Raw genomic sequence first — 17,263 nt, 5'->3', positions numbered from 1 at the left:
ACCTTTGCCGTATAATGTAATCTAATCAAGGCAGTGACTTCTCCACCATTTTTGCAGATTTAGGGGAAGGTGTATACAGAGTGTGTACAGCAGGGAATGGGGATCGGGGAGGCTCTTAGAATTCTGTCTACCACACTATCTTAGGACGGTTTCGCATTAAAAAGATAATACATGTCAAACAAAATGTATAGTAAGCGCTTAGTTAGTGTTAGCTATAATTAATATTATTTAAATGCAAAATTCTTTATTGTCACTAAAGTAGTCATCTGAAACTGAAATGGACGTCAGATGTGAAGAAGTTTTAAAGTAATTTCTAGCTGAATTATAGACTAAATATATATTTTATTAATAGGATATCAACTCAGATTTAAATATTGAAATTAATTCCATACCATTCTGATTCTTATTACTTATTATGTGATATACTCTTTCTCTTTGAAACTTTCTCTTTTTTCTCCCTTAAGAATTTTTTGTTTTCTATTGGATATTCTTTAATATTAGTCTGATGTTTCTAGGTGTGAAATTTTTAGTCATTCTTCCTTTTTTTTATTCAAGAAAATGTATATATATTATATCTTTAAATACTTCTTCCAGTCCATTTTTCTTTGCCATTCTGAGATTCCTATTATTTATCTGATCACATTTCTGTTTCTATCTTCCATATCTTGCTTTTTCTCTTAAATTTTCTATTTCTTTTGTCTCTCCTCCTCCCTCCTCAATCTGGTCTTCCATTACGCGAATCTGTTCTATTTATAAATCCATCCATTCTACTTTGTACTTCATCTTTTTTATTTTGAAATGTTTTCTGATTCTCCTTTCATTGCTCGTATTTTCTGTTAATATTTTTAATATACTTATGTGGATATTTTTAAATTCTTTTCAGATTATCTATTTCTTCTTGATTCAGCTTTGGGAGGTTGTAAGAGTTTCGGAATTTATCTGTTTCTTCTAGATTGTCCATTTTGTTGGCATATAGCTTTTTGTAGTATTCTCTTTATAATCCTTTGTATTTCTGTGGTATCTGTTGTATTTCCCTCTCTTTCATTTCTAATTTTATTTATCTGAGCTTTCTCTCTTTTTTTCTTTGTAAGTCTGGGTAGAGACTTGTCAGTTTTGTTTAGCTTCTCAAAAAACCAGTTCTTTGTTTCATTGATCCTCTCTACTGCCTTTTTTGTTTCAATTGCATCTATTTGGACTCTGATTTTTATTATTTCTCTCCTTCTGCTGACTTTGAGCTTCATTTGTTCTTTTTCTAATTCAGTTAGGTGTAGTTTGAGATTGTTTATTTGGGATTTTTCTTGTTTGTTAAGATGAGCCTGTATTGCGATGGATTTCCCTCTTAATACCTCTTTTGCTGCATCCCATATGAGTTGGTATGGAATGTTTTCATTTTCATTTGTCTCCAGATATTTTTTGATTTCTCCTTTAATTTCTTCAGTGATCCATTGATTGTTCACTAGCATGTTGTTTAGTCTCCACATCTTTGTCCCTTTCTCAGCTTTTTTCTTGTAATTAATTACTAGCTTCATAGCATTGTGATTGGAAAAGATACTTGTTGTTATTTCACTCTTCTTAAATTTATTGAGGATTGCCTTGTTTCCCAACATATGGTCTATCCTTGAGAATATTCCATGTGAACTTGAGAAGAATGTGTATTCTGCTGTTTTTAGGTTGATTGTTCTATATATATCGATTAAGTCCAAATGTTCTAGCTTTTCATTTAATTCCACAGTTTTCTTGTTAACTTTCTGTCTGGATGATCTGTCCATTGATGCGAGTGCAGTGTTGAGGTCCCCTACTATTATTGTGTTGTTATTAATATCTCCTTTTAGGGCTGTTAATAGTTGCTTTATGTCCTTTAATGCTACTGTGTTGGGTGCATATATTTATGTGTTATGTCTTCTTTGTGGAGTGTCCCTTTGATCGTTGCATACTGCCCCTCTTTGTCTCTCTTTACCTGTCTTACCTTAAAGTCTACTTTGTCTGCTATAAATATTGCAACACCTGCTTTCTTTTGTTCGCCATTAGCTTGGAGTATCATCTTCCATCACTTCACTCTGAGCCTGTGTTTGTCGTTGGAACTGAGATGTGTTTCCCGGAAGCAGCATATTGTTGGGTCTTGTTCTTTAATCCATCTGGCCACTCTGTGTCTTTTTATTGGAGAATACAATCTATTTACATTTAGGGTGATTATCGATATATGAGGGCTTAATGCTGCCATTTTATCACTTGTTTCCTGGTTCTCCTGCATTTCCTTTGTTTCTTGTCCCATGTATTTCAGTCTACCAATTGAGTTATCTAGGTTTTTATGTTGAATTTCTCAGTTTTCTCCGTCTTTATTATTTGTGTCTCTGTTCTGCTTTTTTGTTTAGTGGTTACCATGAGGTTTGTATGCAAAATCTCGTAGATAAGATAGTTCATTTTCTGATGGCCTCTTATTTCTTTAGACTAAACTGATTCAGTCCCCTGCCTCTTCCCCTCCTATGTTGTTTTTGTCATGTCTTTTTCCATCCCATGCTGTGAATTTGTGGTTAAAAATGACAATATTTTCTTTGTTTGTGGTGTTTCTCTTCCCTTTATCTTTAATATTATACTTGGATATTTGCTAACCTGTTCTGATGTACAGCTACAATTTTCTGATTTTGTCTACCTATTTATCTCCTTACTCTGGGCTTTGTAACCCCTTTCTCCCTTTTTTTTTTTTTTTCAAGTATAAGGGCCTTGAGGATTTCTTGTTTGTGTGTGTGTGGGCGGTTCTCATGGCTGCGAACTCCGTTAGATTTTGTTTATCCAGAAGAGTTTTTATTTCTCCATCATATCTGAAGGATATTTTCACTGGAAAGAATATTCTTGGCTAAAAATTTTTGTCCTTCAAAGATTTGAATATGTCATTCCAGTCTCTCCTAGCCTGTAAGGTTTCTGCAAAGAAATCCACTGAAAGCCTGATAGGGGTTCCTTTGTAGGTTATTTTCTTCTGCCTTGCTACCCTTAGTATTTTTTCTTTGTCATTAACGTTTGCCACTTTCACTGCTATATGCCTTGCAGTAGGTCTTTTTACATTGACATGTTTAGGAGATCTGATAGTCTCCTTCACGTGGATTTCCATCTTCTTCCCCAGGTTTGTGAAGTTCTTTGCTTTTATTTCTTTGAACAAAATTTATGCTCCATTCTCCTTCTCATTTCCCTCCGAAATACCTATAATTCTTATGTCGCATTTCCTAATTGAGTCAGCTATTTCTTGGAGACTTTCTTCCTTTCTTTTTAGTCTTAGTTGTCTCTCCTTCTCTATCTGGAGTATTTCAATATGTCTGTCCTCAATTAATGCTGAGTCGATTCTTGATGATATCCACTTGAGTGTTCAGGGAATCCATATTTTGTTTTATCTCTTCCATTGTGTCTTTCATCTCCAATATTTCCGATTGGTTCTTCTTTATAGTTTCAATCTCTCCTGTGAAGTAGCTCCTGAACTCATTGAATTGTTTCTCTACATTCTCACTTCACTTGTTGACTGTTTTGATGATAGCTCTTTTTAATTCTCCATCATTTAGATTATATATTTCTGTGTCTTTAGGATTGATTCCTGGACACTTGTCATTTTCCTTCTGATCTGGAGATTTAATATAATTTTTAATACTGCGAAAGGGCGTGGCTCTGTTCTTGTGCAGTGTGGTATTATTTGGTCGCAGTTACCACCTCTCGCCACTGGATGGGGTTCAAGAGCTGTGTATTCTGAGTGCCTGCATCCCACCAGGATTCCAGGCTCTGGAGCCAGTGCTGGGTGGGTGGGTGGTGGGGCACTTTCTTCTGCATGCACTCAAGGTTTTCTCACTCTGCCTTCACTATCTGCTCTCCTGGCGTCTTGGCTTGATGAAGTCACTCCCATGATAGATAGTCACCTCAGTGGGGCTTCCTCCTAGGCTGCGAGGAACCTCAGGGATCTTTGATGTTCCCCTGAAGGGACACCCCACTTCCTTCCCTCTCAGAGGTGCGTGGAATCCCCAGATCACAATCTTTTGCAGAGGGAGCAAAGCTTTCTCTCCCCATTCCACCTCCCCTGAAGGGGGCTCCAGCCTCTCCACCTTCCAGCATATGGCTGCATAGGTCTCTCAGATGTCTTTTGTGTTATGTGGATGTCCTTTGTTGGAATATGAATGTCTTTTTCATTGTCTTGTGGAGAGCAGAGTTCACCAGAGAGCTCACTCTGCCATGATACTGACGTCACCTGATAATTTGAAATTCTTGAGCAAATTCTCAGCTCTAGGGATATTGGCTACTCTGAAAAGTACTGCCTATGTGGGAAAGCCACATCCCAGTCTGTGTTGGCCACAATGACTCAGGTGTTAGAAGGGATGTTGAAAGTCAGTCTTTAAGATGGAAATCTCCAAGGCACAAGAAAACTGTTATTTCCAAATTTATACCTCAACCCAAGCCTCTTTTATAAACATTAGACTTGCCTATTCAGTTACGTTCTTGATATGCCCACTTAAATGTATAATAGGCATTTCAAAACCTATTATGTCCAAAAATATAGTCCATGATCTTTTCTCAAAAACTTGCTTTATTCCATTGTATTATAAGCATATTGAAGACATTCAGTGCAGGTTTCCACATATTAACAGGGCTGTTGACAAACTCGGATACTTCCAGAAAAGATAAACTGTGGATGGGAACTGTATCATGAAGAAGGTTTAATGAGTTGGAACTTTTATAGGGAATAGAATTCTACCTATTTCTATGGAACTCTAGAAAGTGGAATTAAAATCACTCAGTAGGTGTTATAGAGAAATGTAGTGCAATTTAAAGCAAAGTTTCTAATGAAGAGAGTTGCCCAAAGAATGGTTTGGTAGGCTTAATAGTGAGCATTCTACTTCCAAAATTGAGTATAGGCTTTATTAGAATCTAAATATTGTAGAGAAGATACATGTGGCTTTCTGACTATCTCTAGTACTTCATGAATCTTTAATTTTATAATCACACTATAAGATATTACATTTTAAATAGATGAAAACATTTTTATACCATTAGTTATTAGAATGCTTGTAATAATTGATATGTGTTTGATTTATGAAAAGTTTCTCCTTAGAGATTTTGTAGCTACTGTCACTTGCATAGTTTGTTTTAGATAGGCAGTAGATTTTCTGGAAAGGTCAGAACTGATGAAATACATATAGTTTAGATGCAATTTGAGTATGTAAAAGTAAACCATTTCAAGTTCTTTTGGCAACTAGGGTATTGAATATTATAAATATATATATCAAAGCGTATGATATATTATACATATAATATGTCTACATAAAACATATATTATAATTTAGTGTATCTATGTACATCTATCTATCTAGTATCTTTAGACTTGGAGTAAAAGCAACAATAAATGGAAAAATATTTAAACTGATTTTATTGTATAGTAAAAATCTTGACTGAAATAGTATTAGTGTATGTATTACATTTTCATTAAAATAGTTTCTCTTTTTAGTAATGTGTATTTTATTACAAATTGTTTTATCAAATATGTTTTTGTTTCTTACCTATCTCCTGTCCCTTTCCTCAATAATTCCATTAAATTTTAAAATTTTCCTTTTTACTAATTCTTTTATTATTCTATAAAACATTTTAATATGAATTACGTGACAAACAAGCAGTCCTTGTGGTATAAAGACTGTATGTGGGTAAAGATTGTGATAATTGCTGAGGTAAAAGGCAAATTATGGCTTCTTATTCTAAAAGCATTATTGCTGCCAAAATCCACTGGTTCTATGATGTTTTTTAATGTTTATGAAGATGTTTGAGGAATAAAAATCTTTTTGGAGGATTTTATTTTACTTATTTTTATTAGTATTATACCCAATTTTTGTCTTTTACTTCCTGTTGCTGAGTTATATGTATTATAAAAGCTTAATTCTTCTAGCATCATGAATCTTATACTTACTAATGGAAGTGTAGAAATCAAGAAAATGATCATTTTTTTCTGTCAGATACATAATACACCTACCAGAATAGGAAATTTTAAGTAGGTGACTATTTGTATAGATAATTAGACTTTAATTTGGCCGTTGAGAGCCTCTGCCATTTTAATATATTATTTGATCAATTTATGCATTTAAGAAAGCTATTTCAATTGAATGTAAATCATTCTAATTTTAAACAGATTTTCTTCATTGTCTTTGATAGAGCATTTTATTTTTTAGATTGCCAACCACTTTAGCAGTTACCCTTAAAAATTCTAATTTTGGCTGTGAGACGCATTGCAGTGTTATATGATAAATATGCCAATAATCTAGTAATTAAACAGAAAAATATATTTTTATTTCTTTTGAAATGGTAGGGATCATGCTACTGAGTTGATTTGCATCAGTTTCTAAGTGAGATTTTATTTTGGTAACACTTTTTCTTTATGACTTATAATGCCATGCAACTGAATCTTGACAATAGAAAAAAATTGCTACTATAACTGCAATGCGAATAACTTGAAAAACAGAAATAATGCAGTGAGCTTAAGGACTTTGTATTCTCTTACAATAGTGCTGCTCATCACCACTTATACATCACCGTTTAAATTAAATTAAATTAGATTGAATTTAAATTACCTGTTTCTGAGTAAATGGGATTTGGTAATTCACCATTAAGTCAATCTGCAAACTGATGTCATAATTTAGATTTTTTTTTTTATGAGAATGATGCTAGGAATCATTCTTCAATTTGCAAATCTAATTCCCATAGTTGACTAGGTGATATCCTCTTACTAATAGTGGTTAAGTTATACAGAACAAAACAGAGAAAGAATAGCATCTGAATGCTGATGTCTGTAAATTTTTATTAGAAGTGTGTTAGTATTTTGAACATGGAAGATGAGTCATTTCAACGTGAAATAAGCTGGTAAGCTACTGGATAAGTAGGTATTAAAGAGGAAGTTTTATCTTATGCATATGCTTTGAAAACTGAGGGTTATAATAAACATGTACTGATAAAGATGTCCTTGTGTAATTTTTTCCCAATTTATCCAAAAGGGCACATTATTATTATTATTACTTGTTGTTACCTTCAAAATTGTTATAAGCTTGAGGAGTTTATCATATATATTTTCAAATGTACCTTTTTTTACGCCTCAATTTTTTTGTTGCTAAACCTAAGTAGGCATAAGTTCAAGAAGTAGTATTGGAAACTGTTAATCAGTTTTATCAGTTACTTAACTAACATATTAATTGTACTAATCAGAAAATATAAATGTGAGGAATGTATAAAATAATACTTAAGAAGCATATTCTTACAGAGAGAAATGGGAAGTTTTATGACAACTACAAAATAAGATTGGTTGTGATAAGTACAAATGTTCTAGAGATTCAAAGGAGGAAGATATATCAAGTTTACACTGTTATTTCAGAGTTGAATAGTAAAAACAGAGACCATATTGCTCACAAAGCTGAAAGTATTTACTATCTGACCCTTTACAGAAGAAGGTTGCTGATTCCTTATTTAAAATATTACTACTAATGCTATCCTTTATATGCAATGAAATTGTTTGAATTGGATAAGATGGCTTAGGTGTAAAATACAGTTTTCTCAGAAAAATTTCTGAGAGAAAATAATTGGAATACATATATCTGAGAAAAGACAATTCCAGATATATAAAAAATAACTCTTACCAGTCAATAATAAGACTAGCATCCCAATTTTTAAAACATGGCAAAAGAACAAGATGACAGAATAGGGGGCTCCTGACTTCCCTTCTTCCTTGGTTGCATGAAATGTACAGCTGTACATGGGTCAGTTCTCTCTGAGAGAAATCCAGAAAGCAATTGACTTCTACACACCAGCCAACTGAGAAAATGTCTACACCAAATGGGTGGGAAAAGCTGAGACACCTTTGCAACACAAACCCAACCCCCAGCACAGAGCCTTACAATTGGGAGGATCCCCAACTCCCAACCTCTCACTGAAGAACAAAGCATTTGGACCAAACATCTAGTGCCCCAAATTTTATGGCTGCTGTCCAAGGGACTGGCTCCCAAATCACCTATCTTGGGGAGCCAATCTGGCTCAATATTCACCACTTCCCTGAGATCTCAGAAAACAAAGAGGTGGTTTTTAAAAGGGTAACTGGATACTTTTCTGGCTACCCTGCAGAGATCCTTCTCTGGCTACCTGACTGGCTTCTAGGCACAGCTGCAGAGGGAGCAGGCAAAAATGCCCAGTTCCAAGTTTCTTTCTGGAAGGAGTTTGGCTGAATACTTTCCCAACTGCTGCCTGAGGGTCAAGCTTCTAATCACCCTGCATCTGAGAGCGGACTGGGCTCCTTTTGGAGCCTGAACCAGCTTGTGGGCACTTTCCCTGCCTTCTCCCAACTCACTTCAACAGTAAAACCAAGTCTCCAGCAAGGCTCCCAATTTATCCCTGGAAGGGGTTTGACCGAATTCTTTCCCAGCTGCTGCCTGAAAGTTTGGCTTCTAATTAGCCTACATTTAGGAGTTGATGGGGTTCACAATAACTAGTCTTCCAAGAGCCCAAATAGGCTTGTGGGAACTTCCTGTAGCTTCTTCTCCCAGCTAGTCCAAGCAATAAAACCAAGTCTCCAGCTTCTCTCTGAAAGGAGTTTGTGTACACATCTAGCACCCCAACTTCACCAAATACTACCACCCAAAAGACTGGCTCCTAAATCACCTAGTTCTGGAAGGTGATGGGGCTGAGCATTTATAACTCATCCAAGACCACAGAGAATGAAATGGTGGTTTTTCATGAGCACACAAGCACTCTTAGCAGCTGTCCCCCTGACTCAGCCCAGAGGTAGGCAAAAACACTCAGCTCTCAATTTCTCCCCCACAGGCGCTAGACTGCATACCTTTCCCAGCTTCTGCCCAAAGGTTGGGCTTCTAATTATCTTGTATCTGGGAAGTGACAGCACAGAAAATTAGTAGTCCTTTGGGAACCTAGATAGGTGTGTAGGCATTTCTCCTGGCTTTAGGACACTGATGGGACTTGGCACACCATAATCTCCTGGGAGTTGCTAAGAACAAAGACAGTGGTTTGGACAAGCACAAAGGTTTGAGAGGCACTCAGAATCGTGGGCTGGGCTGATTGGTGAGGTTTATCTCATACACGAAGCTGGTCTGTCAAGACTGGGAGAAGTGACTGTTTTATCTAACACATAGAAACCAACACAGAGAGTGAAGGAAAAGGAAAAAACAGAATATATATTCCAAATAAAAGGACAAGATAAATTTCTAGAAACTGATCCTAATGAAATGGAGATAGGTGATTTACCCAACAGAGAATTCAAAATTATTGTTGTAAAGACCCTCACCAAGGTCAGGAGAGTAATGCAAGAACAAACTGAGAATTTTAACAGAGAAAAGAAAATATAAAAAAGTACCAAACAAATCATAGAGCTGAAGAATATAATAATTGAACAGAAAATTTTAATAGGTTCCACAGCAGACTAGATCAAGTGGAAGAAAGGCTGAGTGAACTTGATGACAGGTGATTGGAAATAATCTAATCAGAGGAGGGAAAAAGAATGAAAAAGAGTAAAGATAGCTTAAGGTACTTATGGAAAGCTGTCAAGCAGAGCAATATATGCATTATGGAAGTCCCAGAAGGAGAAGAGAGAGAGAAAGTGGCAGGAAACTTATACAAAGAAATAATGGCTGAAAACTTCCCAAACCTGGGAGGGAAAAGTAGACATCCAGATTTAGGAAGCCCACATAACACTAAATAAGATGAAACCAAAGAGATATACACCAAGGCAAATTATAATCAAATTGTCAACACTTAAGACAAAGAGAGCATCTTGAGAGCAACAAGAGACAAGTGACTTGTTATATACAAGGGAACTTCCATAAGACTATCAGCAGAATTTTCAGAAGAAAGCTTTCAGGACAGAAGGGAGTGAAATGATACATTCAAAGTACTGAAAGAAAAAAAACACTGTTGACTAAAAATATTTTACCTGCCAAAACTGTCCTTCAGAAATGGGGAGATAAATATATTCTCAAATGAACAAAAGCTGAAGGAGTTCATCACCACTAGACTGACCCTACAAGAAAAGCTAAAGAAAGTTCTTTAGGCTGAAATAAAAGGACGTTAATTAGTAACATGAAAACTTATGAAAGTATAAAACTTACTAGTAAAGGTAAATATATAATCAAATTCGGAATACTCTAATATTGTAATGGTGGTATGTAAATCACATATAACTCTAATATAAAGGTTAAACTACAAAACTGTCAAAATAATTACAGCTACAATAATTTGTTAATGAATACACAATACAAAAGATGTGAACTGTGACATTAGAAACATAAAATATGGGAGGGAGAGTAAAAGTGGAGAGCTTTTGTATAAATTAAGTCATAAGATATTTGATGTAAGCTTTAAGGAAAGTAGAAAGCAAAATCCTATAGTGGGTACAGAAACATAAAGAGAAAGGAATCAAGGCAGAAAAATCATCAAATTGCAGAGGAAGAGAGCAAGAGAGGAAGAAACGAACAAAGGATCTACTAAGCACCCAGAAAGCAATTAACAAAATGGTAATAGTAAGCCCTTACCTATCATTAGTTACTTTAAATATAAATGGACTAAATTCTCCAATCAAAAGAAACAAAGTGTCTGAATTGATAAAAAAGCAAGATCCAACTATATGCTCCCTGCAATGGACTCATTTCAGCTTTGATGACACACACAGGCTGAAAGTGAAGGGATGGAAAAATATATTCCATGTAAATGGATATTGAAAGAAAGTTGGGATAGCTATACTTAGATAAAGTACACATTAGGCAAAAAATGGTAACAAGAAACAAAAAGGTCATTATATAATGATAAAGGGGTCAATCAAACAAGATGATAGAGCATTTGTAAATATATGTGCACCCAACATCAGAACACCTAAACATATAAAGCAAACATTAATTCATCTCAAGAGAGAAATAGACAACAATGCAGTAATAGTAGGGGATACTGCACCTTCAAAAATTGACATATCATCCAGACATTAAATCAATATGAAACATTGAACTTGACTGGCACTTTAGACTAAATGGACCTAACAGACATGTACAGAACATTCCATCCAATGGTAGCAGAATATACATTCTTTTCAAGAATAGACACATTAACTGACAAAACAAGTCTTAACAAATTTAAGAGGAAAAGCTATCTTGTCCTGAATTTTTCTTTCTCAGGGGATTTATGATTACTGATTCAATCTCCTTATTTGTTATTAGCCTCTTCAGATTTTCTACTAATTCTTTATTCAGTCTTGGTGGTTGTACGTTTCTAGGAATTTATCAATTTCTTTTAGGTAATCCACTTTCCTGGCATGAAATTGTTCATAGCAGTCTCTTATGATCCTTTATTATTCTTTGGTAACAGTTGTAATGTATCCTCTTTTATTTATGATTTTATTTATTTGAGAATTCCCTCTTTTTATCTTAGTCTAGCTAAAGGTTGTCAATTTTGTTTATCTTCTCAAAAACCAACTCACAGTTCTGTTGAATTTTTCTATTACTTTTCTGGTCTTTATTTCATTTATTTTTGCTTTGATCTTTATTTCCTTCCTGCTCCTAACATTTGGGTTTTCTATTTTCTTTTTCTAGTTCCTTGAGATGTAAAGTGAGGTTGTTCATTTGAGATCCTTTTTTTCTTAACGTAAGAATTTATTGCTAGAAACTTCCCTCTTAGAAAATGTTTTTGCGGCATCTCGTAAGTTTTAGTATGTTATGTTTCCATTCTCATTTGTCTCAAGACTTTTGTTACTTCTCTTTTAAGTTTTTCTTTGTCATATTGCTTGTTCAGGGGTGTGTTGTTTATTTCCCACATTGTTGTGAATTTTCCAATTTTCTTCCATTATTTATTTCTCGTTTCATACCATTGTGTTCTGAAAAGATGCTTAATATGAGTTCAGCAATGGTGAATTCTACCAAATGTTTAAAGAATGAATGCCAATCTCTCAAACTCCTCCAACAATTTGAAAAGGAGGGAACACTCCAGAATCATTTTACAAGGTCAGAATTACCCTTATCCTAAAGCCAGCTAAGGACACTGTATGAAAAGAAAATTACAGACCAACATCCTTGATGAACATAGATGCAAAATTCTTCAAAAAATACTAGTGAACTGAACTCAGCAGCACATTGAAAGGATCATATACCATGATCAAGTGGGATTTATCCCTGGGATGCAAGATGATTCAACACATGCAAATCAATAAATGTGATATACCACAGTAACAGAATTAAGGATAAAAGTCATATGATCACCTCAATAGTTGCAGGAAAGGAATTTGACAAAATTTAACATCCTTTCATGATGAAAATTCTCAAGAAATTAGGTATAGAAGGAATGTACCTCAACATAATAAAGGCCATATATGATAAGCCCACAGCTAACATATTCAATGGTGAAAAGCTGAGAGCTTTTCCTCTAATATCACAAAGAAGATAAGGATGCCCACTTTTGCCACATCTATTCAACATAGTACTTGAAGTCATAACCAGAGCAAGTAGGCAAGAAAAAGATATAAAAGGTATTCAAGTTTGAAAGGAAAAAGTAAAATGATCTCTGTTAGCATAAGATATGATCTTATATATAGAAATTCCTAAAAATTCCACACACGAAAATGTTAGAACTAAGAAATGAATTAAGTGTAGTTGCAGAATACAAAATCAAGATACACAAATCAGTTGAAGTTCTATACACTATCAACGAACTATCAAAAGGAACTATGAAAAAAAGAAATTAAGAAAAAAATCCCATTCACAATAGTATAAAAAAGAATAAAACAATTACGAATAAATTTAAACAAGTAGGTAAAAGATCTGTAAACTGAAAATTATTAAACATTGATGAAAGAAATTGAAGAAGACAGAAAGAAGTGGAAAGATATCCTGTGTTTATGGAACGGAAGAATTAATATTATTAAAATGTCCATACTACCCAAAGCAATCGACAGATTTAATGCCATCCCTTTCAAAAATCCCAATGGCATTTTTCACAGAAATACAGAAAACAATGCTAAAATTCATATGGATTCACAAAGATCCTGAATAGGTAAAGCAACTTGATCAACAGGAGCAAAGCTGTAAACGTTAAACTTCCTGACTTCAAGCTATATTACAAAGCTACAGTAACCAAAACAGTATGGTATTGGCATAATAACAGACAAATAGATCAATGGAAAAGAATAGAGAGCCCAGAAATAAACCTACACATATATGATGAACTAATTTTCAACAAAGGCACCAAGAATATACAATAGGGAAAGGATAGTCTCTTCAACAAATGGTGCTGGGCAAACTGGATATCCACATGCAAAAGAATGAAATTGGACCCCTATCATACGCCACTCACAAAAATTAACTCAAAATGAATTAAACACTTAAATGTAAGAACTGAAACCATAAAAGTCCTAGAAGAAAATGTAGAGGGAAAGCTCCTTGACAGTTGGTCTTAGCAATGATTTTTTGGATCTGACACTCAAAGCACAGGCAAAAAACCCAAAAATAAACAAGTGGGACAGCATCAAACTAAAAAGTTTCTATACAACAAAGGAAACAATCAACAAAATGAAAATTTACCCCATGGAATGGGAGAAAATGTTTGCAAACCATATATCTGATTTAGAGTTAATGCCCAAATATATAGAGAACTCTTACCAATCAATAGCAAAAATCAAATAACCTGATTGAAATAATGGGCCAAGGACTTGAATAGGCACTTTTTCCAAAGAAGACATACAAATGGCCAACAGGTATATGAAAGGATGCTCAATGTCACTAATCATCAGAGAAATTAAAATCAAAATTATGATGACATATCACCTCACACTTCTTAGGGTAAATATTATCAAAAGTCAAAATGTAACAAGTCTTGGCAAGGATGCAGAGAAAAGAAAACTCTTGTGCACTGTTCTTGGGAATGTAAATTGATACTGCCATTATGGAAAACAGTATGGAGGTCCCTCAAAAAATTAAAAATAGAACTACCATTTGATCCAATAATCCCACTTCTGGGTATGTATCCAAAAGAGATAAAATCAATATCTCTATGAAATATCTGCACTCCCATGTTCATGGTAACATTATTCATAATAGCCCAAAATGGAAACAACCTAAATGTTCATCAATGGATAAATGGATAAGGATAAGGTGGTGTATATATGTGTGTGTGTATAATGAAATAGTATTCAGTCATAAGAAAGAAGGAAATCCTTCCTTTGGCCACAACATGGATGAATCTTGAGGACATTTTTGCTAAGTGAATTAAGCCAGGCACAGAAAGACAAATATTGCATGATTTCACTTATATGTGGAGTATATGTGGACTATGGAATATATACATAGGAATATATATATATATAATAGTAATAGAGAGTAGAATAGTGGTTGCCTAAAGCTGGGCTGTGGGGTGAAAAGAGAGATAAAATAATAATATCAATAAAGAATGTAGAATTGTGCTTGCCAGGGGCTGGGGAGAGTAATTCTTGGCGGGGGTTGAGGGGAGGGTTATTGTTTAATGGGTACAGAGTTTTAGTTTTTCAAGATGAAAGAGTCCTGGAGATGGATGGTGGTGTTGGTTGCACAGCAATATGAGTATATATAATACTACTGAACTGCACAGTTAATATAGTAAGTTTTATGTTACGTGTATTTTACCACAATAAAACTAATAAAAAATAAAGGAATATAACATTAGCCAATAAGCATGTGAAAGATGCTCAACATCGCTAGCCATCAGGGAAATGTAAATTAAAACCATTATGAGATACCACAACATACCTGCTATAATGGCTAATGTTTAAAGAATGAAAATGCCAAGTACCATGGAGGATTTGGAGTAACTGGAACTTTCATAAATTATTAGTGACAATGTAAAATGGTACAGCAACTTTGAACACAATGTTACTTATTTTGTGAAGTTTATCCCACATTTACCATATGAACAGCAAGCTGGCTTCTAACGAGAAATGAAAACAGGTCACATGAAAAGTCTTAATCACAAATATTTATAACACCATTACTCATGAAAACCCCAAACTGGAAAGAACCCATAAATATATTAATTGGTGGATGGATAAACAAATTTTGATGTATCCATGCCGTAGAATACTACTAAGCAATAGTGAGAAATGAAATATTTATACAAGCATTGACATAGAAAAATATTAAAAACACTGTGCTAAATGGAAGAAATCAAACAGGAAAAATTACAGAAAAATGAAAACTACGGTGATATAAAGTAGATACAAATTTAGGGTCTGGAGAGGGGTTGAACTGCAGAGACGAAAGACGTTTTAGGTTGATGAAACTGTTCCATATCTTGATTGTGGTTGGAATTATATTAACTGTAAAAATTACCCAACTCCATCAAGATATGCACTTAAAATGAGGGAATTGTAAATTGCAATGTAAAGTATACCTCAGTAAAGGTATTATTGACCTATAATTTATGAGTGTATTGCAAATGTTATGATCTTTCCAGGTATGAAGTATTTGAGTATTTATGTTACCACGATATATAAAGCATGGTAAAATATTTCAAGAGAGAAAAATCTCTTATTATTTAAATTGCAGTCTTCTCAGATTTTCCATATCATATATGTGCTTGAAATCCAAAATTAAAATGGTATAAGTGAAAGTTATACTACAAGTTAAATAATCCTCTCAACTCAATAACTTTTAAAAAATACTTAATACTCATTTAATGAATCAATAGTACAAAACTGTACATTCATGTTTTATCATAAACTCTAAAGAGCCAATTTCAAAATTAGATGCATGATTTATTTTATTCAAGTCATTTCCTGGGAGATTAAGTGCAAGAATATTGTGAACAACATAAATCAATATTAAATCTATAAAGACATTAAAGTCCTAAAAATAAAACCCATTAAAACCAAAATAAAACTTAAAGTATCTATAAATTATTCATAGTGAATCAAGATAAAAATAATATAATACATAATTTTAGATTTTGTGTATATGTGAATATGTATGTAGAGTATATATCAGAGATGAGTCAGTATGTCTATATTCCCTTAAGCTCATCTTTAAGTATGGCTCTCATGTTCCTATTAGCATACTTAAATTATACCCATTAAAAATCGTCGTTTGGCATAGTCGACTTAATAATCTCTTTTTGTTTCTTCCCACTTTCCCATACATCCTTTTAAACCAAACCTTTAACTCCTTCTACTTAAAACTTTTAGTGCAAATCAAAGCACCCCAGTCCAAGAGAGGCGTTAACCTATGTATGGTAAGAGTTAACATTAGTTTAGATTCCTATTTTCTTCTAATTTATCATGGATGCTCTCTATTCAGCATATTTTCTCGCTCTGGCAAGAACTCTGACAAAGGAATAGGGTGGGAAAGTTGGAGAACTTCCTGGTTTACTGGTTTGAAGTGTGAGATCCTAGAATGGATTCTTTTTCTAATGTAAAAAACATTGGAATTCTTCACAGATAATTCCAGGTATGCTAGAGCTAACTTTCAGTGTGTATGTGCGCAGCAATTGAGAGGATTTAGCTGTTATTGAACTTATCCCATAAAGAAGGGCAATATCATTATCCTTGAAAATTTTTCAATGGAGAAACTGGCATCAAAAGAAATTGATTACTCAGAACTTCCCAATCAGAGGCGGTGTTCTACTCATGCAGTACCAAAATTCCATTCAGATTATGTACATTATTATGTTATGTTATACTATGTAGACTATTTATGTCAATCTGTAATCATTATAGCCAGAGTAAACATACTAACAGTGTAATTGAAAAGAAAAATCAACACAAACATGAAAGTATCCACGAGTAAATGAAAAGTCATCAAAAAGAAGTTCCTCAGAGAGCAAACTGCTTCATAACTGTGCTGTTCAATTGATAGCAAATTGGAAAGAACGCGTAAATATATTAATTGGTGGATGGATAAACAAATTATGATATATCCATGCCTTAGAATACTACTAAGCAATAGTGAGAAATGAAATATTTATACAAGCATTATACTGGCATATATACAAGCATATACTGGCATAGAGCAGTGCTCACCACCATCTGATTTTATTCCATACACTGGGTTCAACTTGAATTATATTTCCCAATGATTTAAGAAAATACTACTCTTAAACATTATATAATATTAAAATATTCTGCATGGTAGTCTTGACATAGTTAATTTTTTATCTCCTTTGCCCATATTTTTTCCTGCCTAATGCCCTCTGGGGTGAAGGGGCTGCTAAAGACCAGAGTTGAGAAGATTTCCAAAACTTACAAATAAAC

At 34.0% G+C, this 17,263-nt stretch overlaps 1 protein-coding gene across 3 annotated transcripts in view; it reads left to right on the top strand.

The window, feature by feature from the left end:
* ATRNL1 (attractin like 1) overlaps positions 1-17,263 on the top strand; it is a 740,103-nt gene that overhangs the window by 311,890 nt on the left and 410,950 nt on the right. The window lies entirely within an intron of this gene.

This window comes from Equus caballus, chromosome 1 (assembly GCF_041296265.1).
Source record: "Equus caballus isolate H_3958 breed thoroughbred chromosome 1, TB-T2T, whole genome shotgun sequence".
NCBI lineage: Eukaryota > Metazoa > Chordata > Mammalia > Perissodactyla > Equidae > Equus > Equus caballus.
Note: the sequence above shows the minus strand (reverse complement) of the source record. Positions and strands in the feature narration are given on the sequence as shown.